At 52.9% G+C, this 13,533-nt stretch overlaps 1 pseudogene across 1 annotated transcript; it reads right to left on the minus strand.

The window, feature by feature from the left end:
- Positions 1–219: 219 nt before the first annotated feature.
- On the minus strand, positions 220–10,015 carry LOC144950692 (complexin-3-like; annotated as a pseudogene). The gene is made up of 4 exons (XR_013640393.1): positions 9,800–10,015; positions 7,162–7,249; positions 4,515–4,667; positions 220–645 (listed from the first exon to the last, which is right to left on the minus strand). The product of XR_013640393.1 is annotated as a complexin-3-like (transcript).
- Between the last annotated feature and the right edge of the window lie 3,518 nt (positions 10,016–13,533).

Raw genomic sequence — 13,533 nt, forward strand, 5'->3', positions numbered from 1 at the left:
CACCCAGGACGTGACCCAGGACATTACACAGGTGTGACCAAGGGTTGACTAAGGGGTCACGCAGGGGTCATGCAGGGGTCACTCAGGGGTCACCCAGGGGTCACCCAGGTGTGACCAAGGGTTGACTAAGGGGTCACCCAGGGGTCACCCAGGACATTACACAAGTGTGACCAAGGGTTGACTAAGGGGTCACCCAGGGGTCACGCAGGGGTCACCCAGGACATGACACAGGTGTGACCAAGGGTTGACTAAGGGGTCACCCAGGAGGTCACCCAGGAGGTGACCCAGGAAGTGACTCTGGAGGTGAGCCAGGGGTGAGCCACGGGTGACCAAGAGGTTTTCAGTTTTTCAGTTCCATGTATTTGGTATAGCCCTGTGAGCCATGCGGCTCTTGACTCGGGTGCAACCGCGACAAACTAAAACATGAACAAGGAGTGACCAGCGGGTCACCCAGGGGCGACAAAGAGGGGTGATACCCCCCCCCCTCTCCTACCCCCTAAGGTGAGCCCCAGGTGCGAGCCCCGGGGGTTCGATCGCCCCTCCGGGTGAGACCCACGGCGCTCACATGACGCTGCACTTTTGCTCGGCCGCCTGTCGCACCCCGTGGAGGGTTTCCTGGGCCTTCTCTCGGAGAGACTCCACCCCCTGCGGAGACACGGAGAGACAACATCAGCACGCCCCCTCATTAGCATACTCACGCCCCCTCACTGCTATAACCACACCCCTCATTACACTAACCACGCCCCCTCATTAGCATAATCGCGCCCCCTCATTGCTATAACCACACCCCTCATTACACTAACCACGCCCCCTCATTAGCATACTCACGCCCCCTCACTGCTATAACCACACCCCTCATTACACTAACCACGCCCCCTCACTGCTATAACCACACCCCTCATTACACTAACCACGCCCACTCATTAGCATAATCGCGCCCCCTCATTGCTATAACCACACCCCTCATTACACTAACCATGCCCCCTCATTAGCATAACCACGCCCCCTCACTGCTATAACCACACTCCTCATTACACTAACCACGCCCCCTCATTAGCATACTCACGCCCCCTCACTGCTATAACCACACCCCTCATTACACTAACCACGCCCCCTCATTAGCATACTCACGCCCCCTCACTGCTATAACCACACCCCTCATTACACTAACCACGCCCCCTCATTAGCATAACCACGCCCCACTCACTGCTATAACCACACCCCTCATTACAACAACCACGCCCCCTCATTAGCATAACCACGCCCTCCTCACTGATATAACCACGCCCACCTCATTACACTAACCACGCCCTCTCATTAGCATAATCACGCCCTCCGCACTGCTAATAACCACACTCCTCATTACACTAACCACGCCCGCCATTGGCATAATCACGCCCCTCACTGCTATAACCACACCCCTCATTACACTAACCACGCCCCCTCATTAGCATAATCACGCCCCCTCACTGCTATAACCACGCCCCCCGTTACACTAACCATGCTCCTCTTATTCTTTGGGTCTTTCGGTGAAGTCACGTAGAGAGGTTCAAAGAAAATAACAAAACGCCACGACGTTTCGATCGCAACACAAACGGCCGCCATCAGGAGAAGGGGGTTCTCGCCTCTAAAGTCAAACTGTTCACAAAGGTTTCCAATTGGCGTAGCCCAAGTGACGTCAGCATGGGCGGGGCAGCTCATGTTAATGTAGTGGGTGGGGCAGCTGATGTTAATGTGGTGGGTGGGGCAGCTGATGTTAATGTGGTGGGTGGGGCAGCTGATGTTAATGTGGTGGTGGGTGGGGCAGCTGATGTTAATGTGGTGGTGGGTGGGGCAGCTGATGTTAATGTGGTGGGCGGGGCAGCTGATGTTAATGTGGTGGGCGGGGCAGCTGATGTTAATGTGGTGGTGGGTGGGGCAGCTGATGTTAATGTGGTGGTGGGCGGGGCAGCTGATGTTAATGTGGTGGGCGGGGCAGCTGATGTTAATGTGAGTGGTGGGTGGGGCAGCTGATGTTAATGTGGTGGGTGGGGCAGCTGATGTTAATGTGGTGGGCGGGGCAGCTGATGTTAATGTGAGTGGTGGGTGGGGCAGCTGATGTTAATGTGGTGGGTGGGGCAGCTGATGTTAATGTGAGTGGTGGGTGGGGCAGCTGATGTTAATGTGGTGGTGGGCGGGGCAGCTGATGTTAATGTGAGTGGTGGGTGGGGCAGCTGATGTTAATGTGGTGGTGGGTGGGACAGCTGATGTTAATGTGGTGGGTGGGGCAGCTGATGTTAATGTGATTGGTGGGCGGCGACCGTCACGGTGGTGGGTTTCCACCAATCAAGGGGCTGCCAGGTAAAAATTGTGAGAGATTAGCATGTTAATGTGAGAGATTAGCGTGTTAATGTGAGAGATTAGCATGTTAATGTGAGATCGGCGAGCCGAAAATACCAACTAACATCGGAAGGTGGTAGGATGGGAACATCACAGCGAGTTGTGACTTAATAAAGTGGCTTATCACATGGAAATATATTTAGCGGCCAAATATCTAAACGCGTGATGTTGATTCGAAATGCGGAGGGGAAAAACCGGAGGACCGGGAGAAAAATTCACACTACCGGAGGGAGAGAGACACGCAAACTCCAAATATACAGCAGCAGGCGTCAGGGCAGTGGCGGCTCCTGCAAAATCTCTCAGGGGGGGCAAATGCCTGGATGATTGATAAGGATAAGGTCCACCCATGCAATGGATAAATTAACAGCTTAAGCATGTAAAGGCAACTTCACTTCTTTAATATTAATGAAAAATAAAGTGACTCTTACAATACATCTTGTTTGTTTCTATACTCACTATTAAAACAAACCACTCAGGTTTATTTTATTAAAGATTCCACTAGGTGGCGACAAATTATATTGTTGGATGAAACGAGCCCTCCCGGAACCCATAGAGAATGCATTGCAGCGCCCCCGTTCGAAAAAAACCATCTTTGAATGTAAGTCTATGGGGCCACTCGGGGCGATTCTCAGCTGGAGGGAAATCGCCCAAAAAGAGGCGGTACTCCACAGAACGTAGCATAACGCTGATTGGACTATATCTAGCAGCACAGTGACGGCTAGCGTGACTCTGTGGTTGAATGACATTGGTGGTGCGTCGCCCAATCGCCCTAATGAAGAAACCGCCCCTGCGTCAGGGTCGGAATCGACCCCACGACTTCCTGTGTACCAGGCGAGGTAAAGCTTTCGTGACTGCAGGGATTCATCTTCTTGGTTCTTTCGGTAAAGTCACGTAGAAGGGAAGTAATAAAATTATAAAAATAAAACAATAAAATAATTCTCACAACGTTTCGGCCACAACGCAAGCAGCCGTCCTCAGGTGAAGACCAGGTCTGTCGGGGAGACAGCGTCTGAATGAAACACCACCACGCTTGGAGCGTATATTTAAGCTGGGTTGGAAGGGGGGAAGGGCGCCTTGACAAAATAATTTACATATCAAGAGGAATTTAGCATATTTATGGGAAATGCAGGTATGTGATTAGTACTACTTGTGAAATGCGTAGGAAGTGTTCGGGGGGTTTAAAAGTCATATTATGCCCGTGCATTATGCAGGATTAGCAGCATCAAAGGGAGGGGATAGGGGTAGCATACTAATCACATACCTGCATTTCCCATAAATATGCTAAATTTCTCTTGATATGCAAATTATTTTGTCAAGGCGCCCTTCCCCCCTTCCAACCCAGCTTAAATATACGCTCCAGGCGTGGTGGTGTTTCATTCAGACGCTGTCTCCCCGACAGACCTGGTCTTCACCTTCCCTTCTACGTGACTTTACCGAAAGAACCAAGAAGACAGGCGAGGTAGTTAACATCTCCCCACTGTGGTGCCCATCGCCACTGGGGAGACAAAGACGGCCGCGTGCGGGGGGGGGCTAGTTGGTACTGGCCACCCAACCACCACTGCCCATAGACTCAGTGACGACCTTCATAGGCGATGCTACTCGCTAAACAGCACTTGGCCCCAACAGTCTGTTAAAGTATATTCGTGGTTCTTTCGGTAAAGTCACGTAGATAGAAAATAGAAATAAAAAATAATAAAATAAAATAAATATTAAAAATTATTAATTTAAAAAAATTAAAGCAAAAAACCCACGACGTTTTTTTTATTTTATTATTGATATTTAATTTTTCTTCTTGGTTCTTTCGGTAAAGTCACGTAGAAGGGAAATAATGAAATAATAATAATAAAACAATAAAATTATTATGTTTTATTTCAATTTTTATTATTTTATTACTTCCCTTCTACGTGACTTTACCGAAAGAACCAAGATGAATCCCTGCAGTCACGAAAGCTTTAAATCGAAAAATATATTTTATTTATTATTTTTTTTCTATCTACGCGACTTTACTGAAAGAACCACGAATATGAATTCCTGCGGTCACGAAAGTGTTAAGTCAATAGTCTGTTAAAGGCTACACCCCGGGGGGGGAGGGGGGATGTTCGTCTTTGGTGTGCTGCCTGGTTGCCGGAGAGGACCGGGATAGGCAGCGAGTTTAGCAGCGACGCCTCCTCCACCTGCTGCTGCTGCTGCTCCTGCTGCTGCTGCTCGGACCGAACCATCTTGGCGAGATCCGGGGGGAGTTCCACCGCCCCCCCCGCGAGCTGCACTTTGGCAGCGTCCTGTTCGCTCTGTGGAGGCTCCCCGCGCGGGATGGGTGATGGGCGAGGGAGAGAGAGGAGAGGGAGCGGTGGCGCAGCGGTTAGCGCCGCGCTGCGATACGGGATCGGGGAGGAGGAATCCGATGAGCTGTCGGAATGTCACAACAATCAACAATAGAAAAAAACACGACAGGAGCGCAGAGTCTAGGAAAGGTCAGCAAATCACTTAGACAAAATAAAATATACAAATAAAATTAAAACAATGTTCTAAATTTCGATTTAAAGCTTTCGTGACTGCAGGGATTCATCTTCTTGGTTCTTTCGGTAAAGTCACGTAGAAGGGAAATAATAAAATAATAAAAATAAAACATGATAAAATAATATTAAGTAATATAATAATAATATAATATATTCTTTAATTATGTTTTATTGTTATTATTTTATTATTTCCCTTCTACGTGACTTTACCGAAAGAACCAAGAAAATGTTCTAAATGCCCCTGAGTTATTAGCTCATTCTTCAGAAGCGACCTGGCAAATCACAAACTAAACTAATAAGCGATAAATTTTATTTTATCTTAGCAGGTCTTTTTCAAGAGCGACCTGCCTTTCACAATCTAAACTACTAACTACGAACTAATTTTATTTTTTTACCAGGTAACGCCCCACTGAGATATGTCGCGAAGTGGGCCTATCATCATCACGTGGACGTTCATAGCAGCCAAAACACATTCCTGCTGCGGAGGGAGCTGGTAGGAACGTTGAGTTGCTCGGTCAATGGCCAGGGTCAACGGCGGCGTGGTGTATTCCACAAGCCGGCGTGAGTAGGTTAATCGTTGAGTTTTATAAGGGCACCACGGGGTGACCAGCCCCTCCCCACCCAGCCCCACCCCTCCCACCCCCCACCCAGCTCCACCCTCCCCACCCAGCCCCTCTCCACCCTCCCCAGCCAGCCCCTCCCCACCCTCCCCACCCAGCCCCTCCCCACCCAGCCCCTCCCCACCCAGCCCCTCCCCACCCAGCCCCACCCTCCACACCCAGCCCCTCCCCACTCAGCCCCTCCCCACCCTCCACACCCAGCCCCTCCCCACCCTCCCCTCCCCACCAAGCTCCTCCCTGCACGACGGACGGACGGACACAATAATCCCCTGTGGGCTGGTGTAACCAGGAGGTTCGTACCAGTATAATCTAAAGGCATGCTTCGAAATGTGGAGGGATAGCTCCTAGAGAGAGAGGACGACTCAGAGGCACCAGCAGCTGATAAAAGCACACACGATGAGTGAGAAGGTAGCAGCAGCAGCAGCAGCTGCAGCAGCAGCAGCAGCAGCCACGCGGCGCTGATGAGGAGTCGGCACTAGCAACGATCGCCCTCCAAGCTCTGCTGTCCTCTATATATATCAAGGTGTTATCGGGCCAATCAGTGGCGAGCGTTTACGCACGCGGGAGGAGCAACACGGAGAACACCCAACGCGCGCGTGCGTGCGAGGGGGAAACACTCGATCCCGTACAGGTGAAACAAGATTGAGTTCACAGCTTTGGTGTTAGCGCCCCCCGGCAGGGCCACGGTAGGAAGGGAGTGTCGCTGCATCTTCTGTGCGTGTGGATCACAGCGAGCCAGGCACACAAAGCAGTTCTAGAGAAATTCGTTTTTCAAATCTGCATTTAAAAGTGCACGTGTAAATTTACAGCAGCCAAATCCTCCAACCACCACCACCATCATCATTAATTGTGTTGTGCCGGGTGGTGGAGGGGTGTACGACACAAACGTAGATATGAGTGTCGCTCGGGGCAGGGGGTCCGAGTGGGTGCTGGGGGAGGGGGGAGACGGAGCCCCCCTCCCCCGTGCCGGATTAAGCTAGTGAGGGGTCTGCTGCGTACCTTATGAAGGGGCCCTAAAATGTTTTAAAAATAAATATGAAAACACAAATTCTTTACTTGCGTAGTAAAGTCATTGTATTTTTTCATTTGCTATACAGCCAGATAATAGACAAATCGCTAACCTTAAACACCCAGTCGTTCGTAAAAGTTGAAGGCGGTATAGTACTATAGTAATAGAGCAAGTGCAGAATCACTGAACCGGAATTGATAGCTTGAAAGCGTTTAGCGCGAGGCCCTTGAAAGTGCGGGGCCCGTAGCATTTCATACTTTTGCTGCTAGTAGAATCCGGCACTGGGAGCTGAAATGCAACTTTAAATCATCTCGATGCACAAACGCATTTAATTAGAACTGCTATTCGTATTCTTGTTTCTTTCGGTAAAGTCGCGTAGAAGGGAAATAATAAAATAATTTTTTTTTTAAACAATACAATTCTCACGACGTTTCGACCGCAACACAAGCAATCATCATCAGGTGTGAAATCCACAGCAATAATTATTGTTTTAAAATGTTATTGTTTTAAATCAAAATGTAACTGCTATTCGTGTTCAGTTTGTTGTCCTTCCCCCCACCCACCCACCCACCCACCCCCGCACCTCCTATTAGCACGGTTTGCTACGTACGGTACGAAAGAAGTCTAGCGCACTCACCTTGGGCAGGCGGTACTTCTCTCTGAAGTGGGTCCGCACCGTGGCTCGCTCGGCCTTCTTCTGCGCGAAGTGCGCGTCACGTTCCATCCTGGCCACGCCCACATGGTGTGGGGGGAGGGCGGGGTCACGCGGGGGAGGGGTCACGCGTAGGGGGGGGGGGATCACGCGGGGAGGGGGGTCACATGGGGGGTCACACGGGGGAGGGGGTCACGCTTAGGGTGGGGGGGGGGATCACGCGGGTGGGGGGGGGTCACATGGGGGGCGGTCACGGGGGAGGGCAGTCACGTCAGAGGGGGGGGGGGGGGGGTCACGCGTGGGGGGGGGTCACGCGGGGGGGGGGTCACGCGGGGGGGGAGGGTTACTCAGGAGAGTGTCACGCGGGAGGGGTCACGTGGGTGGTGGGGCACGCGGGGGGGGGGGGTCATGCGGGGGGGGGGGGTCATGCGGGGGGCGGGTAACACCAGAAGGGGGGGGGGGTTACAGCAGGGGAGGGGTCACGCGGGGGGGGGGAGGGGTCACGCGGGGGGGGGGAGGGGTCACGCGGGGGGGGGGGGTCACGTCGATGGCGACGATTAGAAAGATGCGTGCAGAGCATTTTGCTGCTGCTGCTCCCAATGTCCACGTGATGTTGTCAGCTCAGCCGGGCCCCCCCTGATCAAATACAAACATGTGATAGTTCATAGGTCACGCGGGTGGGGTCAAAGACTGATAACCCCCCCCCCCCCCATGTAGCCTTCCACAGACTGTGCTGTTAGCTAATGGCACCTTTACACACCGCACCAGCTACTCATTTGAGGCCGAGTCGACCTAGGGGAGGCCCAGGACCGAGTCAGGTAAGGGGCCGTGCATAAGTGACGTCACGCGATTTTTGACCCCCCCCCAAAACCATATTTACATTTTGAAAAGAAAACATGCTTCAAATCGCTTTAAACTATTGTCATTGTAGTGCGTATTTAATGTGGCGCTGCACTCTGATGTTGTAGGAGAAAACATTTATTAAAAAGGTGGCGTTGCAAAGCTGAAATTTAGCATAAAATTCACTTGAAAATATTCTAAAATTGCAGATGGTCAGAATATGATATAGAAATTCTCTTATAATTATTAAATATTAAAAGTAATTCTAACTATATGAAAAATACTTGAAACTTTGTAGTAGAATGAAGCAAAACGGAGAGTACAATTATAACAGTCGCATATTCATTCCGCAGAATGAAAAGCCCTAGAAGAATTATTAAAATAAAAATGTTTAATAACAATCATTCAAAAATTTTACAAAATGTATGCTTCTCCATTCTCACATGGAGAAGCAAAATGCTCCTTTAAATGTAAATAATCAAATAGTTAATAATGCAAATTTATCAAAATTAGTGTTGTTTAACAATTCTACTTAATTATGTAGAACGTGTTGTTTATATTTAAAGTTGCGCATTTTGATGTGACGTCACATTTCTCACCCCCCCCCCCCCTCGTCACACATCGTCACAAATGTCTGACCCCCCCCCCCTAGGTGCGTGACGTCATTTATGGACGGCCCCTTATCCGTCAATGGGTGTTGGTGGCCGTGAGCGTGAATGGAACTCAGATCGCCTTGTTCGTACCACGTGCGATCACGACTCCACCACCATCACCACCATCACCACCACCACCATCACCACCATCACCACCACCATCACCACCATCACCACCATCACCACCACCACCACCATCACCACCACCACCACCACCATCACCACCACCACCACCATCACCATCACCACCACCACCATCACCACCATCACCACCATCACCACCACCACCACCATCACCACCACCATCACCACCATCACCACCATCATCACCATCACCACCACCACCACCACCACCACCACCATCACCATCACCACCACCACCACCATCACCACCACCACCATCACCACCACCACCATCACCATCACCACCACCACCACCATCACCACCACCATCACCACCATCACCACCATCACCACCACCATCACCACCACCATCACCACCATCACCACCACCATCACCACCATCACCACCACCATCACCACCACCATCACCACCATCACCACCATCACCACCACCATCACCACCATCACCATCACCACCATCACCACCATCACCACCACCATCACCACCATCACCATCACCACCATCACCACCATCACCACCATCACCACCACCATCACCATCACCACCATCACCACCATCACCACCACCATCACCACCATCACCACCATCACCATCACCACCACCACCACCATCACCACCATCACCACCATCACCACCACCATCACCACCATCACCATCACCACCATCACCATCACCACCACCACCATCACCACCATCACCACCACCACCATCACCATCACCACCACCACCACCATCACCACCACCATCACCACCACTATCACCATCACCACCACCATCACCACCACCATCACCACCATGACCATCACCACCACCATCACCACCGCCATCACCATCACCACGTATGGCCAACCTCCTGACTCCTCCCCACACCTCCCCACACCTCCCCATCACCTCCCCACACCTCCCCACCACCTCCCCACCACCTCCCCACCACCTCCCCACCACCTCCCCATCACCTCCCCACACCTCCCCACACGTCACTCACTTCTCCTCCAGCAGCTGCTTCCGGTACTCCTCGAACTCGTCCCGCGTCATCCCCCCGCCCCCCCCCACCCGCGTCGCCCCCCCCCTTGTCCCCGCCCCCCTCCCCCCCGCCCGTGAGCCCCCCAGCGAGACTCTTCAGCGGGCCCCCCACCATCGACTTCACCACGAAGGAGGCCATGGAGGTCGAGAGGAGCGTTTCTTCAAGAGGCTCCTTCAAGACGCTGGCTCCTTCAAGACGCGTGGTTCAAGACGCGTGGTTCAAGACGCGTGGTTCAAGACGCTGGCTCCTTCAAGACGCGTGGTTCAAGACGCGTGGTTCAAGACGCGTGGTTCAAGACGCTGGCTCCTTCAAGACGCGTGGTTCAAGACGCGTGGTTCAAGACGCTGGCTCCTTCAAGACGCGTGGTTCAAGACGCGTGGTTCAAGACGCGTGGTTCAAGACGCTGGCTCCTTCAAGACGCGTGGTTCAAGACGCGTGGTTCAAGACGCGTGGTTCAAGACGCTGGCTCCTTCAAGACGCGTGGTTCAAGACGCGTGGTTCAAGACGCTGGCTCCTTCAAGACGCGTGGTTCAAGACGGTGGTTTCTCTGTCGTCCGGCGACAATCCTTGGGAGCTCCGTCTCAGGGCAGCCACGTGGCAGCATCAGCAGTGAAGAGTGTTTTGATCGGCAGTGAAGAGTGTTTTGACCGGCAGTGAAGAGTGTTTTGATAAGGCTATTGCTAAAGCAATGGCTGATGGGTTTGATTGCAATTTTGCGCTGCGTCTTCTGATGATGATGATGCTGCTGATGATGCTGCTGATGATGCTGCTGGTGATGCTGATGATGATGCTGCTGATGATGCTGCTGAAGATGCTGAGGATGATGCTGATGATGCTGAAGATGCTGCTGATGATGCTGAAGATGCTGCTGATGCTTCTGAAAATGCTGCTGATGATGCTGATGAAGATGCTGCTGAAGATGCTGCTGATGATGCTGATGATGCTGCTGATGATGCTGCTGGTGATGCTGCTGATGATGTTGCTACTCCTGAAGGTGCTGATGTTGTTACAATTGCTGATACTTCTGCTGCAGTTGCAGATACTGGCTAGGCTGTTGCTGCTGCTGATACTGCTACTGCTGCTGATGCTCCTACTGCTGATGATACTGCTACTGCTGCTGATTCTACCGCTGCTGATACTGCTACTGCTGCTGATTTTACTGCTGATTCTACTGCTGATACTGCTACTGCTGCTGGTTCAACTGCTGCTGATTTTACTGCTGCTGATGCTGCTGATACTGCTACTGCTGCTGATTCGACTGCTGCTGCTGATTCTACTGCTGCTGATGCTGCTGATAGCGCTGCTGCTTCTGCTGCTGTTGTTGTTGTTGTCGCTGCTGCTAGTTGGACTGTGTGCGGATGACGATGACGACCGTGACGACGATGACGATGATGATGCTGATGCTTAGAGGGATGAGTCTGGATTTGTGGTCACGTGGCGAGGTTAATCTCTCTCTAATCCCAGGGAATTCGCAACACGGCAACACGTGTGTCTACTTGTGTGTCTGTCTACCATCCACAAAAGATAAAGCTCCCCCGTATAGCCTTAGCAGGCTGTTAGGGGCAAGTGCGGTCGTTAGAAGTCACCGATGAAAGTCAGCACGGCACATACGGACCGGTGGAAGTGTGGCACCTCGCCCGGCCGCCTTTGTCTCTCTCCATAGCTGGTGATATGTACACGCTATACCCAGGTACTCATACCGGTAGGAACCTCCTGGTTACACCAGCCCACAGGGGATTATTGTGTCCGTCGTGCAGGGAGGGGCTGGGTGGGGAGGGAGGGGCTGGGTGGGGTGGGGAGGGTGGAGAGGGGCTGAGCGGGGAGGGTGGGGCTGGGAGGGGTGGGGCTGGGTGGGGAGGGGAGGGTGGGGAGGGGCTGGGTGTGGAGGGTGGGGAGGGGCTGGGTGGGGAGGGTGGGGCTGGGTGGGGGGTGGGAGGGGTGGGGCTGGGTGGAGAGGGGCTGGTCACCCCGTGGTGCCCTTATGAAACTCAACGTTTAACCTACTCACGCCGGCTTGTGCCTGCCCTCGCAGTCGGCCATATTTGCGGAATACACCACGCCGCCGTTGACCCTGCAGGCCATTGACCGAGCAACCCAACGTTCCTACCAGCTCCCTCCGCAGGAATGTGTTTTAAGGTTTCCAGTTGACCGCTTCAGGATATTTGTCACCAATGTTAGTTGGCTGCGAGCGGGAGTTTGCGTGTTCTCCCCTTGCTCTGCAGAATGTGAGCGAGCGAGTGTGAATGAGTGTGAGCGAGCGAGTGTGAATGAGTGTGAGTGAGCGAGTGTGAATGAGTGTGAGCGAGTGAGTCGGCGTGAATGAATGAGTGGGCAGAGGTCTCACTCCGAATCAGTCGGGGGGCATTCTCTTTTCATCGGCTGCGTAACGCTGCTCTGTGGAAGCTACCTTGTATGTCACTCCAAACGAAGCTTTAGGAATTTGCTCGGCCACGGTCATGCCCTCCCTTCTCCATGCTTGTGAAACGTGGACCCCCCCCCCTCTCTCCCCCCTCTAATGGAACATCTGCGCCGGTTATACACATTCAGGCTGGCCTGCCTACGATCCAGCCTGGTTTCAACCTGGCTGGATTATGCGAGGAGCTCACAAATCCGTGAAATATCTGGACCCATTCCCATCAGTGAGCTCCTTCGGCAGGCGAGGCTGCGTTGGCTGGGTCATGTAGCCCGCATGCCCAGCCACCGCATGGCCAAGCAGCTTCTGTTTGGCCGCATAGAGGGGGCTAAACGGGCGTGGCACGGGCTGGAGAAGAGGTGGAGTGATGCGGTACGGGAGGACGTGGAGATGAGTGGACTTGCCGATGACTGGTACCAGCGGTGTCAAGATCGGCCTCTGTGGAAGAGGCTCGTGAAGGACGCTGCTGCTACTGGGCAGTTGGAGGCAGTCGCCCTCCAACAACAACGGAGGGCGGAGGATCGACGCTCACAACAACGAGCGGAGCGCCGTTGCGGCTAAAATACGGCAATTTGGCACAGTAAGGAGGTAGAGCTAGTGGTGCATCAGCCAGTCATCTCAGTCAGCCAACCCGTGGCACCTGCTGGGTCTGTCCCATGACTTCCTGCACCTAGCCTGGCACAGTAGGGGGTACAGCTGGTGGTGCATCTGCCAGTCATCTCAGTCAGCCAACCCGTGGTACCTGCTGGGTCTGTCCCGAGACCTCCTGCCAGCAGCGAGCCTTCGACACTTCACGCGATAGCCTCAAAGTGCACCTAGCCTGGCACAAGCGCCGTGGTGACGTCACCGGCTGTGTTGGTATTGGAATTTGTGGATGAGTTTCCTCGGCGCTGTCCCGTTCCCTCCCATAGCTAAACCCACACACACAGTGGAACTGCTCTTTGGCAAAAACCACCCCCCCCCCTCCACCACCCCCCCGTGCTGAAAAATGCCTTGCAAATCACTCCGTTGGTATCACACACACAGCAGCAGAAGTAGAAGCAGCAAACCCTTCGCTGCCAACCCTCCTGATAGAAATCTTGGCAGGACCCTCCAGAAAAAGAAAATCACCCTCGAGACTGAGTGAGCACACGGAGCTATAAGCGTGGTGCCGACACGCCTTGGAGCACAAGTCAATTGGCTGTGCCGATTTCACAGAGCCGTGTCACGTTCCCAAGCCGTGCCACGTCCCAAGCCGTGCCGCTTTCATAACCGTGCCACGTTCCCAGCCGTGCCGCTTTCA

The sequence above is a fragment of the Lampetra fluviatilis genome, chromosome 59, assembly GCF_964198595.1.
Source record: "Lampetra fluviatilis chromosome 59, kcLamFluv1.1, whole genome shotgun sequence".
NCBI classification, from domain to species: Eukaryota; Metazoa; Chordata; class Hyperoartia; order Petromyzontiformes; family Petromyzontidae; genus Lampetra; species Lampetra fluviatilis.